Consider the following 18,468-nt stretch of genomic DNA (forward strand, 5'->3'; position numbering starts at 1 on the left):
TTGTTCATTCTCTTCTCTCCCCTTCCATCCCTGCTGTGAAGCCCATGTATTTTGGGGAAAACTGACCCACCCCTGTTTCAAGAAGAAGGGCTTAGGCTCAAGCTTAAACTAATCAGCATAATCCCACCTCCTGGCCACAGTTATTGGTTCAAGGACAGGCATGTGACAATATATGGACCAATGAGAAGCAAGGAGAGGTTTGCTAAGAGTTTCAGGGAAAGAATTTCCTGAATTTAATGAGAAAGTATCTGGAAAGAAATGTCTCCCACCAGATGTGAGGGGAATGGATACAACTTCCTTTTTACAACTATGTAGCAAACCAGCCTTAGAACAAAGATGACAAAGTGGATGGCAAACACGGTCTTTGGTAACATTACTAAAGTACTAGATCAACTATTTCTGAAGCCCAATACACCTCTAGACTTTGCAGTTTCATAAGCCATGAGCTATCTTGGTATACTTCATGGCAAGTAATAGAAAACAACTCAAATTAGCATAGACATTAAAAGGCTTCCTGTTACTTGCCTGTTTGCCATGGAGTCTACTAAGGTAACTGAAGGAATGGAAGGAAGAGCTGTAGAAACAAGGACTTCAGGGACTGGAATTCAGATCTCTGCGGCATCAGGACTTTCCCTCTGCATCTTGTACTTTAATTGTCTCATTCTTTTCTGCTGAAGACATGCCTGTTCCACTATGTGGCAAGTAAATGATCACCTGCCACCTCAGGGTATCAGAGAGAGTGCTGACAGGAAAGAGAGGCCTTTCAGACTGAGTAATCTGAGGAGTACAAAGAGATTACGTACAAAGATATGGGTAGAAATACCACAAAGGATAATGTAATGCCCCAGGGCTAGAAACAGCCTGGTGGAGATCTCTTACCTCTCCAAAGCCTGAAGGGATGAGGGGAGGTAGCAGTTACTGGAATCAGAGACCAAAAAGCTGTGTGAAGAGGGTCATCTGACAGCAGTTGTGCCAAAGGATAAGTCAGATTGCGTCCCAACCCAAATCTCCTCCTTCCTCTAGTTATCTGCTGGTGTTCTCCATTGGCCGAACAGACTGGAAACAGACAAGAGGGAAGCCTGTGGATGAACTCCATACAGGTCAACCCCCTGAGGCAGAGTGGGCTGTAGAAGGGTGGAGGATAGATTTAGAGGGGCATATGGAAGACATCCAGTACACTAACGACAGCAGCCTCTGCAGAATGAGAGCATTTCTTTTTCACGTCATCTGAACGTCAACATATAAGTAATCCCTTACTCCCAAGAAATACTCTATAAAGAGTATACTGGGGAGAGGTTTATTATAAAACATAAGTATCACCGTGAGTGGGCAGAGTATTTAGATCCTACTTGGTTTTCCACTGACCTGTTTAATTTATGACATTAAATACAAGGCTAGGGCTATCATAAAGCAACTCAGATCAATGTAACAGTGTTATGATGGCAATCACATTACTTAGTAGTAGTACTACTAGATTAGAGCATTATTTTTATTACTGTTAAAACCATGTATTACTATTACTAAATTATAGCTTAATGGTTAGAAGTAGGACCTTTGCTCATAACAGCAAAACTGAAAACTGTAAGGTCGGATCTTAACAAACGGCACCACGAAACAGTGGAAAGCTTCAAGTGAGCTTTATTAGGGAGCGCTCCCGGGAGAGGTTCACTGGTCCGAGAGAAAGGGGGCCAGAGAAGTCGCGCCCGGGCGAGGGTTGGGCAACATTTTATAGGGGAAGAAGGGAAAGGGGTGTGGTGAATCTGGGAGGGCTCAGGGTATTCCTTATTTGGTGGTCTTTTCGGGTATCCTGGGGGACCGTTAGTCCCGCCCCTCGAAAGGCAGGAAGGCTGGGCTAGTTTCAAAGTCCCCAGGTCGGTTCCTGGAACTGGGTGGTCTGAAATGTCTCCAGGGCAGTTTCTGGAACTGGGTGGTCTGGAATGTCGCCAGGGCAGTTTCTGGAACTGGGTGGTCCGGAGAATTTCGTTCTGATGCAACCTGTGAATCTGATTGTGTTCCCCTGCCTCGGGCCAGTTGGCCTTACAAAAAGAACCTAAATTTTCTTGTTATGTTCTCACAGTGGAGTATTAATCAGGAATGAAAATAAAGTGACAACAAAACTTTAGTAACACAGAAAATCCTAGAAGATAACATAGATTATTAAAATCTTTTTATAAGAATAAAAAATAAGTAAAACAAACAATGTATGTGATGAAACACTCCTTCCCCTAAAGTAATGATAGAAACAAAATTCAAGAGGGTGGGTGTCTAAGGGGGAAGAAGGGGGATGGGATAGGAATGGAGAACACAGGAAGATGTAAGTTATTTGTTGTTAGCTTAGGTGGTAGATTCACGGATTTATTTTATTATTTTATTATTATTTTATTAGTACAGATAAATAAATGAAAATAAATAAATGAATAATAGGGCTCTGCACTGGACCAGTGATGACATACTGGGGATCATGTTTAATCCAATACTCTCTTCACCAAGAATAATGTTCATAACAGCTTTATTTGTAATAAAGAAAACCTGAAAATAAACCAAACTTCCAACCCAAATAACACCAAGTAAAGTGGTGAGTGACGGGGACTTCCCTGGTGGTGCAGTGTTTGGGAGTCTGCCTGCCAATGCAGGGGACACAGGTTCGAGCCCTGGTCCGGGAGGATCCCACATGCCATGGAGCAACTAAGCCCGTGCGCCACAACTACTGAGCCTGTGCTCTAGGGCCCGCGAGCCACAACTACTGAGACCGTGTGCCACAACTACTGAAGCCCAAGTGCCTAGAGCCCATGGTCCTCAAAAAGAGAAGAAGCCACCATGATGAGAAGCCCACTTGCCACAATGAAGAGTAGCCCCCACTCACTGCAACTAGAGAAAGCCTGTGCGCAGCAACAAAGACCAAACGCAGCCAAAAAAAAAAAAAAGAACAAAAAGTGGTGAATGGTTAAATAAAATCTGGTACATCCACACACTGGAATACTACTCAGCAAAAAAAGGGGCAAAAACTAGTGGTAAACACAATAACCTGGATGGATATCAAGGGCATTGTGCTTAGTGATAAAAGTTAATTTCAAAAGGCTACTTACTGCATGACTCCATTTAATAACATTCTCGAAATGACAAAATTATAGACATAGAGAACAAAGTGGTTGCCAGAAGCATGACAAGGTGGGGATAGGAATATTAATGGGTAGCATTAGGGAGTTTCTTTGTAGTCATGAACAGTTCTGTATCTTGAATGTGGTGATGGTTACACAAATATACATATGGGATAAAATTGCACAGAACTACACACACACACAAATGGCATATTATAATGATAAAGTATTCCAAGCATGTTGGTACAGACACATGAATGGAAAAAAAAGATCAATGGAATGGAAAAGAGAGATCAGTTATGGATCCAAAATATAGAAATATATGTTTTCTATAGATATTTCAAATCAGTGACAAAAAAGATGGATTATTTAATAAAAATTGTCCTAAACAGATCAAAGATATATATAAGTAGGAAAAAAAAAGCAAAATAATTGAATTGCAAGGAGGAAGTATGAGATAATTTTTCTTTTCTTTTTTTTTTAATTAATAAATTTATTTATTTTTGGCTGTGTTGGGTCTTCATTGTGGTGTGCGGGCTTCTCATTGCAGTAGCTTCTCTGGTTGTGGAGCACCAGCTTTAGGCACGTGGGCTTCAGTAGTTGTGGCACACGGGCTCAGTAGTTGTGGCTCGTGGGCTCTAGAGCACAAGCTCAGTAGTTGTGGCTCATGGGCTTAGTTGCTCCGTGGCATGTGGGATCTTCCTGGACCAGGGCTCGAACCTGTGTCCCCTGCATTGGCAGGCGGATTCTTAACCTCTGCACCACCAGCGAAGTCCCAGTATGAGATAATTTTTCTTAAATAATCAAGGAGAAACTCCAAAAATATGAAGTAAAATATTTACATAGATGACTACATAAAAATTAAAAATAACACACAGTAAATAATACAATAAACAAAGTCAAAAGATAAATGACAAGCTGGAAAAAATGTTTGTAAGACATATGACAAACAGAAAATTGATTTTCTTGATATATAAAAAGAGCTCTTGCAATAAGAGACAACCAATATAAAAACGGGAAAAGACCAACAGAAGTTACGACAATAAGCTAAAAAATGTCTGCAGTATATACATAATATGATGTGTAATCTCATTCATAATTTTAAAGATATAAAATAAAAGACTTTTAAAAAGTTTGATAATAAATTGTATTGGCCAAGGTTTAAGGAGAGAAAAGTGAACTGACATCTTGAAGGCCAGAAACCCTAAACCTTACAGGTAATTATCATTTCATTCATATGTTTATTCATTCAACAACTCACAATACTTAGCATCTACATGTGCCAGACATATCTTGTACTGAATATGCAGCAGTGAATAAAATAGATAAAACCCGCTGCCCTCATGAAGCTCACATTCATTTTGGGAAGGAATGAACAGGCATGCTGGGAGCAAGTTTTGTGGAAAGAGAGGAGGCAAGATGGGAGAGACATGGGTAAACTTTACCTATTTTTACATCTCTATATATGACTCTCTTCTCTCTCAATTGTCTGGCAATATCCCACGTATCAACTTCAGGGTTCATCTCTAATGAATCTTACTGCCTTCCTGACTACTTCCCACCCACCCCACATTGTAAAAAAATATCTTTTAAAATTATAAAACAGTATATAATATACTGTTATTTTTTACATTTCCTGCAATGTGTACAATTGTGCCATGGACATATCAGATGTTGGGTAAATGAATAAATGAATTTTTGTCAGAGCCAGCATGTGGAATAGGTAAGCAGTAGAGCTGTTATGAGAGAAAGCAGATGGCTTGCAGAGAGGGGGCAGGAGAACAGATGACCAGGTTGCTGCTCCTAGATGCAAAATACACCTCATATTAACTGTGTAATAAATGTGAATCATCAGTACTGTGTCAGCAAATATGACATCATTTTTAGTAGGTCATAGTGTAGATAAAAGAAGTAATTAAATACAGTAAAGGCAGTCTAACATGCACATGCATTTATTTTTCTTTTTTCACTATATTTCTTTTTTCTTTTTTTTTTTAATTGAAGTATAGTTGATTTACAATGTTGTGTTAGTTTCAGGTGTAGGGCAAAGGGATTCAGTTATGCGTATATCTATCTACCTATTCTTTTTCAGATTCTTTTCCATTATATGTTATTACAAGATATTGAATATAGTTCCCTGTGCTATACGGTAGGTCCTTGTGTTTTATCTATTTTATATACAGTAGTTTGTATCTGTTAATCCCAAACTCCTAATTTATCCCTCTGCCCCTTCCCCTTTGGTAACCATAAATTTGTCTTCTATGTCTGTGAGTCTATTTCTGTTTTGTAAATCAGTTCATTTGTATCATTTTTTATTTCTTATTTTTTCCTTTTTTAAGTTGAAGTATAGTTTGTATCATTTTTTCAGATTCCACATATAAGTGTTATCATGTGATATGTGTCTTTTTCTATCTGACTTAGTTCACTTAGTGTGATAATCTCTAGGTCCACCCATGTTGCTGCAAATGGCATTATTTCATTCTTTTTTATGGCTGAGTAATATTCCATTTCATATATATATATATATATATATATATATATATATATACACCACATCTTCTTTATCCATTCATCTGTCAATGAACATTTAGGTTGCTTCCATGTCTTGGCTATTGTAAATAGTCTGCTATGAACACTGAGGTGCATGTATCTTTTCAAATCAGAGTTTTCATCTTTTCCAGATATATGCCCAAGAGTGGGATTGCTGGACCATACAGTTTTTTAAGGAACATCCATACTGTTCTCCATAGTGGCTTTACCAATTTACATTCCCATCAACAGTGTAGGAGGGTTCCCTTTTCTCCACACCCTCTCCAGCATTTATTTGTATACTTCTTTATAATGACCATTCTGACCAGTGTGAGGTGATACCTCACTGAAGTTTCAATATGCATTTCTCCAATAATTAGTGATGCTAACATCTTTTCAGCACATGCATTTTTGTTTGTCTATTTGCAAACAAAAGTACTAATAGGTAAGGCTATAAACACAATGAAAATATATTTAATTAATAGCTAAATTAAACTAGTATTGGGTCAAAGAGTTACTTTTTAGGCTCTTCACCACCCTAACTTTAATTAACTAAAAGTCTTTTGAAGTAGAGCCTATTCAGTCTTTAGCATGTCATAAAACACAACATCCTTGTCTTAGCATGTCATAAAAGCCTTTTTTGTGTGTATACTTATAATTCAACATGCAGTAAAGAGAGATTGCAGAACATTCAGGAGTAAAAACTGAGAACAAGTGGAAAAAAAACATAATAAAAAGCCAGGATTGTAATGCTCAAATGACATGGTACTGGGAGCCTTAATGAATGCACTTTTCAAAGGTTAGACACCACCAAACTCCCTCTTCATCAACAGGAGGTCAGGGAAATAGAGGAAGTAACATAAAAGGCAGACTTTAGAATAAAGACGTGATATAATTCAAGTCAGTGATTCATTATGGAAGAATTCCTGAGGGTCAAATGACTCATCATCGGTTTTAAGCAGTAAAATATTCCAATTCTTATTTTGGGCAACAAGTGCTTGCTCTACCCCTACTTGGAATCAGTACTGTAACAAAAAGTAGTAAGTAAAAAAATATTTTTAAAATATAAAAAGTTTTAAAATAAAACATGAGGGAGGGATTCTGCATCTGTGATGGGTAGAAACCAGAATCAATTCTGAAACTGTCCCCATCGCCGCTGAAGCCCAAGAGGTGGCTGTGCCCACGGCCGAAATGGACAGAATGCACTGCCAAGAATGGCATCCTGTGTGAGGACCAGCCTTTACCAATGTGTACCAAATTAGGCCAGATCCAACTTGGGAACAACAGCCCTCTTCTAAGTTAGTCTCATGTTGTCTGTTGCCGGTACCTATTCCCAGGGTCGCGGAAGGGGACAATGTTCCCCAACACATCTTGGCTGCTCCATGAGTTGGGGACTTGCTAGTTTCCACACTTTGGAGAGGATCTGTCAAGGCCTGCTGTTGCTGCTCTGTCATCAAGTCCCTTCCCCTGAGGGCACCTCAGCAAGATAGCATCAAGCTGGTTGTATTCTTCTACTCAAGATATCTTGATAACAGGGAGTGGAGTTGGGGGAAAGGATTTTTACTTAGCTATTAAATGGATATATTTTCTTTGTGTTAGTTGCCTGGCTGATGGACTGGGTGGATCAGGCATTCATACTCTCGGGTGGATTAAGGCACAAAATCTGTGGCAGGAGACAGCAGGGGACACTGTGGCTACACAAAACTTTTCTGCCCCACTGGCCTCTAGGTTTTCCATGTCTTACTCAAGTACTCTGCATTGTAATATTACTCAGCGTCATGCCTGTCTGCCCTATAATATAAAATGCTCAGCAGAGTCACATCCACATAGCCCCCAGCTCTTATTGTTCCCTGATCTAAATCCACGTTTCTACACCTATCCCAACTCTTCCTCCCACTCAGTCCAACAGTCAAAACAATCTTTCTTCCCCCTGAGCTCTCCAGTTGTCATGGTAACCAAAAGACAAGTGCAAAGAAAGAATCATGTAGCAAGGCTAGATGCAAAATTTGAGCTATTCTGAGGTGACTTGCTAAGACCACTTCATTTCTTTTTATCTTGAATGCATGTAATAAATAAACTACAGTCTGTGTGGTTAGTTTTAACTGTTTAACTTGATTAGTTAAAGAAAGGAGGTGGGGGGGACTGGTTCAACTTGTTTTAAAGAGGCATGTTGCCAACCTTTAAGGCAACTTGCTTTAATTGCTTCAGGTTTTTAAGGACCTCATGAAAAAAAACTTCAAATGGGACTCACCAATGAAATTAATGAAATTCCAGTCCAGACAAATAATATTCCATCTCCTGATGATAAAGACTGATTTAAGTAAAAGCAGGTAGTCCACAGCACTCCATCCTTGCTTACTTTGCTTTGATTAAGATCAAACATAGAAACAATTTCTCCAAGTATTCCATAACTACATATCATAGGGAGAAAGGACTGCTCTTGGGACAGAACTTATGCCAAATATTTGAAAAAGTATTTCATGAGGTCAATTATTATTTCCTCTAATGTAAAAGTCCATACACTAAAAAATAAGAATTGAGCACATGCTAATCTCTGCATTAACTTGTCTCTCTCTCTTGAGGTCCCTGTGGAAGATGTATGATGTTTTGATGCCCTCCCCGGGAAATTTTTTTTTTTTTTTTTTTTTTTTTTTTTTTTTTTGCGGTACACGGGCCTCTCACTGTTGTGGCCTCTCCCGTTGGGGAGCACGGGCTCCAGACGCGCAGGCTCAGCGGCCATGGCTCACGGGCCTAGCCGCTCCGCGGCATGTGGGATCCTCCCGGACCGGGGCACGAACCCGCGTCCCCTGCATCGGCAGGACGACTCTCAACCACTGCGCCACCAGGGAAGCCCTCCCTGGGAAATTTTGATGCTACTGTGCATTCAAGAGCTTAGGATAGTGTGGCCTCTGTCTCTTGCTCTCTCTTTTGGTGTCTCTGTTTCTGTCTCTCTCTCCTTGTTGTTACTTTTCCTGTCTTTAGCAGATATTGTTGGAGCCACTTCTTCCTTTTCTCATGCTGGCAGACCTCCACTTTTGAGTAGATTCCACCTTTCTGCCCAAGACTCTTCAGCTCCTGCACACTCCAGGAGGGAATGATGGCTGATCTAAAACACTCATGTGGTCTCATTCTCCTTGCCAGGGATTGATTAGGCATGTATCTAATTTGGGCAATTAGATATGAGTAGAAAGCTGCCAAGGACCTCTGGAAAAGGTTTCTCAGGCTAATAAAAAGAGATACACAGTCCTTAACTGCTCTCAGACATTATTGGATCCAGATGTGATGACTGGAAATGAAGCAGTCCCTTACAACTATGAGGACAGGAGTGACATACTGAGGATGGCACAGTTCTGAGCCACTGAATGAATAAACCCTGCTGTGGTCCCAATGTAGAACTTCTAGTTATGGGAAACAGTACATTCCCCTAAGGTGATAACCAGTTGAGTTAAGGTTTCTTATTACTTGCAGCTGAAACATTCTAACAAAATTTCTCACAAGTTTCTCATGGATAGCTAAGAAATGAACACACACTATCAAATTCTATCCAATTTGTAATAACCATTAGTATTAGAAATAATTGGGAGGGAGACATAAGAGGGAGTAGATATGGGGATATATGTACATGTATAGCTGATTCACTTTGTTATAAAGCAGAAACTAACACACCATTGTAAAGCAATTATACTCCAATAAAGATGTTAAAAAAATAATTAACACCAGAATAAAACTGACAATGGCTAAAATTACATACAGTAAAATTTGTTGTTTTCAGAGAATCAAATCTTCAAAGGATTTATCTATTCCCATTTTTAATTGTGGAAAAATTCAAGATAATTCAAAAGAATAGAAACTAGTATAATGAAGTCCCATGTACCTATCACTTAGCTTCAACAACTGTCAACTCAAGGTCAATTCTGTTTCATCTATACTCCCACCTACTCTCTCCATTTCTAGAATATTTTGAAGCAAATCTGGAGACCTCATATTATTTCATCAGGAAATACCTCTAGGATTAGCAAGTATCTCCAAGATATAAGGACTTGTAAATATATAACTAAAATAGCATTATCATACCTAAAATGAATAACTCATTATTAACATTAAATACCTGTCAATATTCAAATCTCCCAAGCTGCTTCATAATTTTGATGGTCAATTTGTTCAAATCAGATCAAACAAGGTGTGCAGATTAAATGTGATTCACATGTTTCTTAAGTCTGTTTTAATCTACAGTTTTCCCTCTCTTTATTTTTCCTTATAATTTATTTGTTTCTCAAAAAATACATTTAAAATAGCTACTCCAGAAAAATTAGATTTTGTGGAAATAATGGCCACAAAAGAAAATTCAAAAAGACAGAGGTTATGGAAACATTTGATATGGATGAAAACTGATCAATGAATCAAATCTTTGCTGTAAAATGTAAAGAAGAAGAATTTATTTAAAAACAATTTTAGGAAAAATAAAAATGAGAGGAAAACTGGGAAGAAATAGTATAAAATATAAAATTTATCATGGCATTAAACCAGTGTGGTATAATTTACCCCATAAAATAGTTTCTTAATGAAAATTCATCAATATTGACCTAATTCTGATGAGATTCTTTACTCTCAAAATGTCCTCATGGTTGAAATAGTGGTGTTAAAATAGTATTAAAATAATGGAATCAGAATACTTAATACTTGTCTATGAGATATCCAAGTGGAAATATTTGATGTGGTTGGGAGGCCAGAAGAGAGACAAAGGCTGCTGTCATTGATTTGAGAAACATGATCAATTAATTCATGACTGAAGCCACAGGAACACACAAAAAAATCATCCAGGAAAAATGTGAAAATTAAGAAAAGGGCTTCCAAAAGAACCCCAAAGAATATGCATTTAAATAATGGGCTATTAAAAGCCAGCAATGAAGATAGCAAAGAATGCCATAAATTGTGGTGTTTTGAATGCTGTGGCAGCCTAGAGAATGCACCTCCATACTTCAAACTATAGGGAAGGTAACCGACCGGGGCTCCCATTACTGGACTCTGAAATCTGCTGCTGTGTTTGCCACAGAACCATGCTAGGCATTGATCTAGATGTTGTATAAATGATGCTGATATGCTCATTAACTTTCCAGGAAACATGTTATAGTTTCTAAAGAGGTTAAGATGTACCCAGATCTTGAGCCATACCTTCTTTCCTCTATTTGTCACTTGTGGCAGCACTGCTAAATACCTACTGAATCTCATTTTTCTTTTTCCTTACCATTAGAAATTTGATTTCCTAGGAGTGGCTGTATAACATACTTCTAGCCAATGAGATGTAAGGGAAAGTCTACTGAAAGGAGCTCATGGGAAAGCAATTGCTTTTCCTGTATTAAAAAAAGATGGGTGGGCAAACTTCTCTAACAAATACCTTTAGCCCTTCACTTTTCACTCTTCTTCTTATCTAGAATTCAGATACAATGATAAGGTGGTTTAGTGATCTTTTAAAAATAGTCTTCTTTTTTTAAGAGCAATTTTAGGTTCACAGTAAAATTCAGTGGAAGGTACGGAGATTCCCCAAATACCCCTGCCTCCACACATGCATAGCCGGCCTCTCTTACTATCAACATCCCCCACCAGAGTAGTAATTTGTTACAATTGATGAACTTAATCACCCAAAGTCCATAGTTTACATTACCTTTCACTCTTGGTGTTGTACGTTCTATGAGTTTGGACAAACGTATAATGACATGTATCCATGGTTACAGTATTGTATGCAATAGTTTCACTGCACTATAAACCCTTGTGCTCTCATCCTTCTCTCCCTACTAACTCCTAGCAAACCACAGTCTCTTTACTCTCTCCATAGTTTTGCCTTTTCCAGAATGTCATACAGTTGGAATCATACTGGCTTTTCAGACTGGCTTCTTTTCAGACTGGCTTCTCTTACTTAGTAATATGCACTTAAGTTTCCTCCATGTCTTTTCATGGCTTGATAGCTCATTTTTTAGCAGTGAATAATAGAGTTGACCCTTGGACAACACAGATTTGAATTGTGAGGGTAAATTTATACATGGATTTTTTTCCAGAAAATACACACAGTACTATATGATACATGGTTAAATCTGGGATGTGGAACCACAGATACACAGGGCCAACTATGGGGCTCAAGCATCTGTGGATTTTAGTAACTGGGGCAAGTCCTGGAACCAATCCCCTGTGGATATCATGGGACAACTGTACTACATGGTCTGGATGTACCACAGTGTTTTTATCCATTCACCTACTGAAGGACATCTTGGTTGCTTCCAAGGTCTGGCAATTATGAATAAAGCTGCTATAAACATCCATATGCAGGTTTTTGTGTGGGCATTAGTTTTCACCTCCTTTGGGTAAATACCAAGGAACATGATTGCTGGATTTGATAGTAAGCATATGTCTAGTTTCATAAGAAACTGCCAAACTAGGGCCTTCCCTGGTGGCGCAGTGGTTACGAATCTGCCTGCCAATGCAAGGGACATGGGTTCGAGCCCTGGCTCCGGGAAGATCCACGTGCCGCAGAGCAACTAAGCCCGTGCACCACAACTACTGAGCCTGAGCTCTAGAGCCCGCAAGTCACAACTACTGAGCCCACGTGCCACAACTACTGAGCCCACGTGCCACAACTACTGAAGCCTGCACGCCTAGAGCCTGTGCTCCACAAGAGAAGCCACTGCAATGAGAAGCCCGCGCACCGCAACGAAGAGTAGCCCACGCTCACCGCAACTAGAGAAAGCCCGTACACAGCAACGAAGACCCAACACAGCCAAAAATTAATTAATTAATTAATTAAAAAATAGAAACTGCCAAACTATCTTCCAAAGCAGCTGTACTATTTTGCATTCCTACCAGCAATGAATGAGAGTTCCTGTTGCTCCACATCCTTGTCAGAATTTGGTATTGTCAGTGTTCTGAATTTTGGCCACTCTACTATGTATGTAGTGGTATCTCATTGTATTTTAATTTGCATTTTCATGATGACATATTATGTGGAGCACCTTTTCATATGCTTGTGTATCTTCTTTGGTGAGGTGTCTTTTAAGGTCTTTGGTCCATTTTTTAAAACAGGTCGTTCATTTTCTTATTGTTGAGTTTTAAGAATATGTTGTATATTTTGGATAACAGTCCTTTATCAGCATGTCTTTTGCAATATTTTCTCTCAGTCTGTGTGTTGTCTTTTTATTCTCTTAACAGTGTCTTTCACAGAGTAGAAATTTTTAATTTTAATGAAGTCCAGCTTACCAATTCTTTCCTTCATGGATTGTGCCTTTGGTGTTGTATCTAAAAAGTTATCACCAAACTAAGGTCATTTGTGGTGGTAAGGTGTCGGGGCAGAGGAAGTGCCTGTAGTCCTAAGATTAGGTATCAGTCTTTTAATGTGCCTGTGCCTCTGGAGTCTGAACTTGACAAGTACTTCTTAGTCCTCCCCCAACCCTTAGGTGGGACAGGATGGCTAGAGTAGGCTGGAGTTGGGTATTTCCCTTTCCCCAGGTCAGTTAGGCTCTGATAAAAGCCCAGCAGATTAGACTCTGGTTAAATAGTTTCTCCTGAGGGCAGACCTTGTTAAGAAGAGATGCTCTGGCATATTCAAAATGGTTACTTTCCCCCTTGCCCTGCCAGAAGCACAAGGGTTTTTCTCCAGTATTCACTGTGAGAACCTGGTCAAGCGCCTGGAGGTGAAACTGACAAAAGTGTAGGACCCTGCCCCCAACCATATAACTGGGTCCCCCTTGAAGTTTTTGACTCACAAACTTGTCCACAGTAAGCCTCTCTCCAGCAATTCATCAATTACAGTTTAGGTTTTCCGACCCTTGCACTGGCTCCTGAGGTTTCTGCTTGTGGGTTTCTGCTCCAGTAAGTTTGTGATTCTTTTTATAGGCCTGTGTCTTCGGGCAGCAGTTTGCACTGTGACTTCACTTCTCTGATGGATCCAAGAAGAGTTGTTGACCTTTTTTCAATTTGTTCAGCTTTTTACTTGTTATTAGGATACAGTGGTGATTTCCAAGCTCCTTACATGCCAGACCAGAAACTGGAAGTCAATAGTCATCTTTTGACCATGAAAATGTGGGCCACATGTTATGCATGACAGAGAAGGAGATAAAAGGAGGCTGGTCATTAACGATGTCTTTGACTTACTGCACTTGGATTTCCTTCCTAGGTGCTTCTTGTTATTTGGAAAATAAAAGTACACCTCTCGGGCTTCCCTGGTGGTGCAGTGGTTGAGAATCTGCCTGCCAATGCAGGGGACACGGGTTCGAGCCCTGGTCTGGGAAGATCCCACATGCCGCGGAGCAACTGGGCCCTTGAGCCACAACTACTGAGCCTGCGCGTCTGGAGCCTGTGCTCCGCAACAAGAGAGGCCGAGATAGTGAGAGGCCCGCGCACCACGATGAAGACTGGCCCCCGCTCGCCGCAACTAGAGAAAGCCCTCACACAGAAACGAAGACCCAACACAGACAAAAATAAATAAATAAAAAAAAAAAAAAAAAAAAAGTACACCTCTCTTTGGTTAAGCCACTGTAGTGTGGTTTTCATTACAGGTAGCTGAATACAATCATAACTGATACATTTTTTGGTCATTTCACTCCTCACTGATATTCCTAAATAAAAAGTGGGCAGAAAAATTAAATATCATATAAGATATATAACTTGTTCCAACTTGTAACTCATATAGAATTTTTTAAAACAATGAACTCCACAGAAAATAATATCTTTTAGTCTTCCCTTAACCAAACAATTGGGTTTTTTTCCCCTCTGTTGCTCTGAGTCCAGAATGTGTCATTTTCTTCTAATCCTAGAAATTTCTAGGATATTTCAGGCTGAGGACATCACATCATCATAAAATCATAGCTTCTCTTCCAGAGTCCAGAGCTGACTACAACTAATTCAATTTCCCTTTGTCTACAATATACCATACTGTCTGCATATCACAATATAAGGTAGATCTTGGATTTCATCAGGAAATGAAACAAAGTTAAGTATAGAAAATTGACTACTGGCTACCAGTTCTTTCACTGAATAAACAGAACACCAAAAAAATATATTTATAGGAAAACAAGTTACCATACATTTTATAATCATCTACATGCACTTTATAGCATCCACAGCACACTTTTTATAAAATAGAAAACAACATATTATTTCAAAATGAGCTATTGGGTATGCAGAAAATGAACACAAACTGGGGAAATAAAGGTTTAGAACTGAAATAAATATAAGATACTTCATAATTTTTGAAGCTTAGAATGACCCATTAAGTGGCTCTAGGTAAAGAATACTACAACATCACTAAAAGTGGAAGGTTATTTTTGACCTTTCAAAATGTTAACATTCTTCTTTCAAGAGGAAAAAAAAAATTTCTTTCCTGTTGGTCTTTGGATATGCTGCAATGTGAAGCTGGCAAATACTTGCTTATAAAAGAGGAAGTCATTCATGTCACAGGAGTACAGGGACTTTGACTTGTTCACCACACTCTCTCTCCAATGCCTGGAAGAGTACATGGCACAATAGAGGTGCACGATATAACACTGCTGAATAAATAAATCAAAATTAGGATATTTCAGAAAGAACTGAGAAAGGTGACTGACAGATGGTAAAGAACTTGTTTAAAAAAAGGAAGAGAAAATGAATCAATTTGAAGGCTTTTTTATTGTTGTTCTGTTTAGGTTCTCCTTTCCCCTTCTTCCAGTAACAGAACGCTGCCCTTCCTTCGAGGAGCTGTTCCTCCTTCATTATCCATTTTATGTGATTCTTCTGGAGTGATCAATCATATTACCCTATGGCCATAGGGGTGGTGGGCGCAGAACACAATCTGGGCCAATTATTTCCAGAAACTTATATCTACTGAAGCAGAGAAATAAATCCTCTCTTTCCTTTTGGGGTTGCTAGCTGGGATGACATTTGCCAGAAGCTGTGTGTAGCCATACTGTCTTCTTCTGAAGCGTTAAGTAGGAGAGCCTGGGGTATGGGTCAGGGGGCAGAGGGTAAAGTTGAAAAATGGAGACAGAGTCTTCGTGTCAGGATCCAGGGGTGCTTGAAACTAGCTCCACTCCTGCCTTTCTCAGGTACATAAGCTGATAAGTTCCATTTTTTTTCATTGTGGTAAAATATAAATAACATAAAATTTACTATTTTAACCATATTTAGGTATACAGTTCAGTGGCATTATGTACTTTCACACTGTTGTGCAAAAATTGTTTTCTACTTAAACTATATTAAGGTTGTTTTTGTCCTCTGTAATCAAAAGACATGGTTTTTCCCCCTCTTTTTATTATTCTATTTTAAGAGTTCTCTATATAGTCTTGATATCAGTTCTTTATCAGAATACATATTTTGAGAACATTTTCTCCCAGTCTGTAGCTTACCTAATTATTTTCTTAAGGCTGTCTTTGGATAAGCAGATGTTTTCATTTTGATGACAACTAATTTATCAATTTTATCTTTTTCTGATTAATGCTTTCTCTATCCTAAGAAACCTTTTCCTATTCCCAAGTTGCAAAGATATTCTACTTTGTTTTCTTCTAGAAGCTTTATAGCTTTAGCTTTTTGTTTAGGTCTATAATCTATCTAAAATTAATCTGGTGTGAGATAGGGGTCGAGGCTGACTTTTTTTTTTTTTCCAGATGGATATTTAGTTGTTTCAACATAATATTTTGAAGAAACTTTTTTTTCTCATTTGCTTATTTTAGTGCTTTTGTTGAAAATCAAGTGACTCAGAGTCTGTTTCTGGTCTCTTGAGTCAGTTACATTGATTTATTTGTCTCTCAGAATGCTGGTACCACACACTCTTTTGGTTGCTATAGCTTTATAGTAAGTCTTGAAAGCAGAAAGTGTAAGTTCTCCAAATTATTCCTTCTCCAAAAGAGTTTAAACTAACTCTTCAACTTATTAGATATTATTTTTCTATTGTTAGATAATAATTTCCACCTAATAAACATTATTAGATATTATTATTAGGTATATAGCTGCAGACCCTGGAATTCAAAAAGAATATGTCTTCTTTGTTGTGCTTGTTACTTACTTCAGAGATATTTATTCCATGTCAGTATGATAAAAGAGGCTTGATATTTGTCATTTTGAGCTTTCAACATCCAAATATTCTTCTTACTTTGTTAATTTTGCCTAAAAGTCATATCCCCTTTCCCTAACTCCTATTTATTCTTCAGTTCCAAGCTATGCTATAAAATGAAACCATTTACACTTGCTTAAAAAATAAAATATTTAGGAATATATTTAAGACTTATAAGACCTCTACACTGAAAACTATATAACACTGCTGAGAGAAATTAAAGAAACCCTTAAAAATAAAGAGATACACCATTTTCATGGATTGGAAAACTCAATATTGTTAAAATGTCAGTTATCCCCAAACTGATGTAGAGATTTAACACAATTCCAATCACAGTCTCAGTAGGCTTTTTTTTTTTCTTGGTAGAAATTCACAAGCTTATTCTAAAATTTACATGGAAATGCAAGGGAAAATTCAATGAACATTGAAAAATAAGGACAAAGTTGGAGAAGTTAGGCTACCTGATTTCAAGACTTACTATGCATAGCTATTCCTTCCCCTAGGATACCTTCCATGGCCCTTGCAGTCTGGGTTAAGTGCCTCTCTTCTGCACTCCCTCAGTATTCTGAACTACAGTCATCAAAACACTTACCACAGTGCATTTCAATGATGTGTTATTTGTCTGTGCTCCCCACCTTAGATTTCATAAGGGCATGGACGAAGATCTATCTGGTTTACCACTGAATCTGCACCACCTAGAAGGGTGCCCGCACACTACAGACATGCAAGTATTTGCTGCATTAAGTTGAACTTCTATAATTTTTGTAAAAAAAGTTAATATTTTAAAAGAAAATTCATAAAGGTCATCTTTTGCCTGAGAACTATTTACACAGGTGGCCAGGACTTGTTTACCTGACTTGGTTTTAAAAGATATTAATATCACCATGACAAAATTAAATAGATTAAGATCATGCAATTCAATTCATAAAAAATTCAATCAACCCTTTGGAAATCAAATGTCCTAAACATTTATAGTATATTGCCCAGTAATTGTACTCCCAAGAAGTTAGATGTATGGAATAATGCAGAAGGCAAAAACAGCTTTATGCACAAAAATGTTCATTGTTATTGTTATTTATTAAAGAAAAATGGAGATAAGCTAAGAGTCATACAAAATGAGATTCATTTAAAAAATAACATGGTATGGGCTTCCCTGGTGGCTCAGTGGTTGAGAGTCCGCCTGCCGATGCAGGGGATACGGGTTTGTGCCCCGGTCCGGGAAGATCCCACATGCCGCGGAGCGGCTGGGCCCGTGAGCCATGGCCGCTGGGCCTGCACGTCTGGAGCCTGTGCTCCGCAATGGGAGGGGCCGCAGCAGTGAGAGGCCCGCGTACCGAAAAAAAACCAAAAACAAAACAAAACAAAAAAACCCCACTAATTACCATGCTCCAACCCAGATCAGTTGAATTAGAATCTTAGGGAGTAAGACACAGGAGTCGGTTCCTTAAAATGCTATACATCCAGGGTTTGGATCCATTACTCTGGATCAGGAATGGACAAACGGTGGCTCAGAGGCCAAATCTGGTCTGCCACATGTTTTTGTAAATAAAGTTTTATTGGAATACATGCATATACACAAAACCCAAGGCCCATCCAGTTTAGAAGATTGCATTCTGATGAAAAGAAAATTAGGAAATTAGAAAAAGAAAAATAATAAAGATTAGAGGGGAAATTAATGAAATAATGAATAGAAGAGCAATAGAGAAAATCAACGAAACTAGAAGTTAGTTCTTTGAAAACAGCAACAAAATTGACAAACCTTTAGTTAGA

General features: G+C 38.5%; 1 pseudogene across 1 annotated transcript in view; it reads right to left on the minus strand.

The window, feature by feature from the left end:
• Positions 1-18,468, minus strand: part of LOC309825685 (anaphase-promoting complex subunit 13-like) — a 67,453-nt pseudogene that overhangs the window by 41,681 nt on the left and 7,304 nt on the right. The window lies entirely within an intron of this gene.

This window comes from Grampus griseus (genome assembly GCF_964374135.1).
Source record: "Grampus griseus genome assembly, chromosome: 8".
NCBI classification, from domain to species: domain Eukaryota; kingdom Metazoa; phylum Chordata; class Mammalia; order Artiodactyla; family Delphinidae; genus Grampus; species Grampus griseus.